We start from the raw sequence: 6,000 nt of genomic DNA on the forward strand, positions 1-6,000 counted from the left end.
ATGAGTGCATGATTTTTTCGAAAAATGCAAGATGAACATGCAATTGACACCAAACTTAAAATCTGACTTAAGACTCAAACAAGAAACACAAAATACTTTTGATTTTTATGATTTTCTAATTTTTTTGTATTTTTATTTTATATTTTTCGAAAATTAGTGTGAAAAAGAAAAAATAAGGATTCCAAAATTTTTAATATGAATTCCAGGAATCTTGTGTTCTTAGTCTAAAGCTCCGATCTGAGGGTTAGACATGGCTTAATAGCCAGCCAAGCTTTAGAAGATATTGATACTTTCCATGTATAGAGCAACTAAGTGTGTGAGAATCAACAAGCTCTTGTGATGATAAGTTGAAACCCCAGTCCAAAAGATTAGACATGGCTTACATCCAGCCAGGATTCAACAAATCATCATGAAACACTAGAATTCATTCTTAAAAATTCTGAAGAAAAATATATTTTTGAAAACATTGATTTTAAAATATATTTTTTTTCGAAAATAAAGGAGAAATTTTTGAATATTTTTGAAAAATTTTTGAAAATAAAACAAAAAAAAATTACCTAATCTGAGCAACAAGATGAACCGTCAGTTGTCCAAACTCAAACAATCCCCGGCAACGGCACCAAAAACTTGGTGCACGAAATTGTGATCTCAGGCAACAGTGCCAAAAACTCTGTACGCACGTCTTAATAAATTGTTTTTCATTCACAACTTCGATACAACTAACCAGCAAGTGCATTGGGTCGTCCAAGTAATAAAACCTTACGTGAGTAAGGGTCGATCCCACGGAGATTGTTGGTATGAAGCAAGCTATGGTCATCTTGTAAATCTCAGTCAGGCGGATAATAATTGATTATGGAGTTTTCGAAAATAATACTAATTAAACAGAAAATAAAGATAGAAATACTAATGTATGTTATTGGTGAGAATTTTAGATAAATGTATAGAGATGCCTTCGTCCCTCTGAACTTCTGCTTTCCTGCTGTCTTCATCCAATCAGTCCTACTCCTTTCTATGGCTGGCTTTATGTAAGGACATCACCGTTGTCAATGGCTACTTTTCATCATCTCTGGAAAATGATCCGATGAGCTGTCACTGCATGGCTAATCGTCTGGAGGCATCACCGCGGTCAATGGCTGCATCCTATCCTCTTGTGAAAATGGTCCAAATGCTCTGTCACAGCACGGCTAATCATCTGAGGTTCTCGATCATACTGGAATAGGATTCACCCTCCTTTTGTGTCTGTCACTACGCCCAGCACTCGCGAGTTTGAAGTTCGTTACAGTCATTCAATCCCAGAATCCTACTCGAAATACCACAGACAAGGTTTAGACTTTCCGGATTCTCATGAATGCTGCCATCAATCTAGCTTATACCACGAAGATTTTGATTAAGAGATCCAAGAGATAATCATCCAATCTAAGGTGGAACGGAAGTGGTTGTCAGGCACGCGTTCGCGGGGGAATGATGATGATTGTCACGTTCATCACATTCATGTTGAAGTGCGAATGAATATCTTAGAAGCGGAATAAGTTGAGTTGAATAGAAAAACAGTAGTACTTTGCATTAATTCATGAGGAACAGCAGAGCTCCACACCTTAATCTATGGAGTGTAGAAACTCTACCGTTTGAAAATACATAAGTGAGAGGTCCAGGCATGGCCGAATGGCCAGTCCCCATGATCTATGAACCAGACGTCCCAAGACGTCTAATACAATAGTAAAAAATTCTATTTATAATAAACTAGCTACTAGGGTTTACAGAAGTAAGTAATTGATGCATAAATCCACTTCCGGGGACCACTTGGTGTGTGCTTGGGCTGAGCTTGAATGTTACACGTGCAGAGGTTCTTTCTGGAGTTGAACGCTAGGTTGTAACATGTTTCTGGCGTTCAACTCTGGTTTGTGACGTGTTTCTGGCGTTTAACTCCAGACAGCAGCGTAGAACTGGTGTTCAACGCCCTTTTACATCGTCTAAACTCGGTCAAAGTATGGACTATTATATATTTTTGGAAAGCCCTGGATGTCTACTTTCTAACGCAATTAAAAGCGCACCATTTTGAGTTCTGTAGCTCCAGAAAATCCACTTTGAGTGCAGGGAGGTCAGAATTCAACAACATCAGCAGTCCTTCTTCAACCTCTGAATCTGATTTTTGCTCAAGTCCCTCAATTTCAGTTAGAAAATACCTGAAATCATAGAAAAATACACAAACTCATAGTAAAGTCCAGAAATGTGAATTTAACATAAAAACTAATGAAAACATCCCTAAAAGTAACTAGATTCTACTAAAAACATACTAAAAACAATGCCAAAAAGCGTATAAATTATCCGCTCATCAAAAATGAAATGAAAAAGTATTTAACATAGATAAATAAGATTGGGTTGCCTCCCAATAAGTGCTTATTTAATGTCAATAGCTTGATAGTGAGCTCTTATAGAGCTTCACAGACACTCAGAGCATGATGGTGGCCTCCCAACACCAAACTTAGAGTTTGAATGTGGGGGCTCTGTTTGACTCTGTATTGAGAGAAGCTTTTCATGCTTCCTCTCCATGGTTACAGAGGAAGATCCTTGAGCCTTAAACACAAGGTAGTCCTCATTCTGTTGCAGGACTAACTCTCCTCTGTCCACATCAATCACAACTCTTGCTGCGGCTAGGAAGGGCCTTCCAAGGATGATGCATTCATCTTCATCCTTCCTAGTGTCTAGGATTATGAAGTCAGAAGGGATGTAAAGGCCTTCAACCTTCACTATGACATCCTCTACAAGTCAATAAGCCTGTTTCATTGATTTGTCTGCCATCTCTAGTGAGATTCTTGCAGTTTGTACCTCAAAGATTCCCAGTTTCTCCATTACAGAGAGTGGTATGAGGTTAATACTTGAACCAAGGTCACACAGAGCCTTCTCAAAGGTCATGGTGCCTATGGTGCAAGGAATTAAGAACCTTCCGAGATCCAGTTTCTTTTGAGGTAATTTCTGCTGAACCAAGGTGTTTAGTTCCTTAATGAGCAATGGAGGTCCATCCTCCCAAGTCTTATTACCAAATAGCTTGGCATTCAGCTTCATGATTGCTCCAAGATACCGAGCAACTTACTCTTCAACAAGATCTTCATCCTCATCAAAGGAAGAATCTTCATCAGAGCACATGAACTGCAGCATTAAGTTCCATGGAATCTCTATGGTCTCTATAGGAGCCTCATATTCCTTTGGTTCCTCAATAGGGAACTCCTTATTGGTCAGTGGACATCCAGCAAGGTCTTCCTCACTAGAAATCACTGCCTTTTTACTCTCTCCAGGTTCGGTCACTTTGGATATAGTTATGGCCTTGCACTCTCTTTTGGGATTCTCTTCTGTACTGCTTGGGAGAGTACGAGAATGAGTTTCAGTAACTCTTTTACTCAGCTGATCCACTTGTGCCTCCAGATTTCTAATGGAGGACATTATTTCAGTCATGAAACTGTGAGTGGTCTTAGTTAGATCAGAGACTATGGTTGCTAAGTCAGAGAGGCTCTGCCTAGAATTCTCTGTCTGTTGCTGAGACGATGATGGAAAAGGTTTGCTATTGCCAAACAGAATTCTTCCATCATTATTATTATTATTGAAGCCTTGATTAGGCTTCTGCTGATCCTTCCATGAGAAATTAGGATGATTTCTCCATGAAGGATTGTAAGTGTTTCCATAGGATTCTCCCATGTAATTCACTTCTTCCATTTCAGGATTCTCAGGATCATAAGCTTCTCCTTCAGAGGAAGCTTCTTTAGTATTGCCGGATGCAGCTTGCATTCCAGTCAGATTCTGAGAAATCATATTGACTTGCTGAGTCAATATTTTATTCTGAGCCAATATAGCATTCAGAGTATCAATCTCAAGAACTCCTTTCTTCTGAGTCATCCCATTATTCACATGATTTTTTTTAGAAGTATACATGAACTGGTTATTTGCAACTATTTCAATGAGTTCCTGGGCTTCTGCGGGTGTTTTCTTCAGATGAAGAGATCCACCAGCAGAGTGGTCCAATGACATCTTGGACAATTCAGACAAACCATCATAGAATATACCTAAGATGCTCCATTCTAAAAGCATGTCAGAAGGACACAATTTGATCAGTTGTTTGTATCTTTTCCAAGGTTCATAGAGGGATTCACCTTCCTTCTATCTAAAGATTTGGACTTCCACTCTAAGCTTGCTCATCTTTTGAGGTGGAAAGAATTTGGCCAAGAAAGCATTGACCAACTTTTCCCAAGAGTTCAGGCTTTCTCTAGGTTGTGAGTCCAACCATATCCTAGCTCTGTCTCTTACAGCAAAGGGAAAAAGCATAAGTCTGTAGACCTTGGGATCAACCCCATTGGTCTTAACAGTGTCATAGATTTTCAAGAATTTAACTAAGAAATGATGAAGATCTTCCAATGGAAGTCCATGAAACTTGCAATTCTGCTGTATTAGAGAAACTAATTGAGGCTTAAGCTCAAAGTTGTTTGCTCCAATTGCAGGAATTGAGATGCTTCTTCCATAGAAGTTGGAAGTTGGTGTAGTAAAGTCACCAAGAATCTTCCTTGCATCTCCACCATTGTTCTCAGGTTCGACTGCCATGTCTGCCTCTTTTTTCGAAATTTGCTGTAAGGTCCTCTCCAGAGTGTTGTGCTTTAGCTTCCTCTTCAGAGTCCTTTCAGGTTCAGGATCAGCTTCAACAAGAATGTCTTTATCCCTATTCCTGCTCATATGAAAAAGAAGAGAACAAAGAGAGAAGAGAAATCCTCTATGTCACAGTATAGAGATTCCTTTATGTGTCAGAGGAAAAGAAGAATAGAAGAATGAGGTAGAGAGGGAATAAGAAGAATTCGAACACAGAGAGAGGGAGAGGGTTCGAATTATTAGATGAGTAGAAGAGAAATATTAGTAAATAAATAAAATAAATAGAAAGAGATGAGAGAGAGTATTCGAATTTTAAGAAGACGGAAGAGAAAAATATTTTTATTTTTATTTAATTAATTAACTTAGTTTTGAAAATTTGAAAAAAGAAATACAAGAAAATTAAAAACTAAAACAATTAGTTAATTAAAAAGATTTTTGAAAAAGTAGTTAGTGATTTTCGAAAATTAGAAGTGGAAAAGTAGTTAGGTGATTTTGAAAAAGATAAGAAATAGTAAACTTTTTAAAATTAAAACAAACAAGTCAAGTAGTTAGTTGAAAAAGATTTGAAAATAAATTTTGAAAAGATAAGAAGTTAGAAAAAGATTTTGAAATTAAAATTTTAAAAAGATATGATTGAAATTTATTTTGAAAAAGAAATTAAAAAGATTTGATTTTTAAAATTAAAGTTGATGACTTGACTAACAAAAAACTTAAAGATAAGATTCTAGAAATTAAAGATTGAACCTTTCTTAACAAGAAAGTAACAAACTTGAAATTTTTGAATCAAAATATTAATTGTTAGCAAGGATTTTCGAAAATATGAAATAAAATTAAGAAAAAGATTTTGAAAAATTAGTTTTAAAATTTTTGAAAACATTAAAAGAAAAATGAAAAAGATTTTGAAAAATTTTAAGAATGAAATTCAAAAATCATAAAAAATGAAAAAGAATTGATTTTGAAAAAGATTTGAAAAGATAAAGTTTTTAAATTGAAATTTTGACTTGACTAACAAGAAACAACTAAATTTTAAAAATTTTTGACCAATTCAACTCAAAATTTCGAAAATTATGAGAAGAATAAGGAAAAGAAATTTTTTTGACTTTTGAATTTTTAATGAGGAGAGAGAAAAACAACAAAATGAAACAAAACATAAAAATTTAAGATCAAAATAAATAATGCATACAAGAACACTTTGAATGTCAAGATGAACACCAAGAACATATTTTTGAAAATTTTTAAGAAAAGAAAGACATGCAAGGCACCAAACTTAAAAATTTTTAAACTTTAGACACTAATAATTCGAAAATGCATATGAAAAACAAGAAAAGACACAAAACAAGAGAAAATTAAAGATCAAACAAGGAAAATCAT

Source organism: Arachis ipaensis, chromosome B2 (assembly GCF_059453495.1).
Source record: "Arachis ipaensis isolate K30076 ecotype BB chromosome B2, ASM5945349v1, whole genome shotgun sequence".
Lineage (NCBI taxonomy): Eukaryota > Viridiplantae > Streptophyta > Magnoliopsida > Fabales > Fabaceae > Arachis > Arachis ipaensis.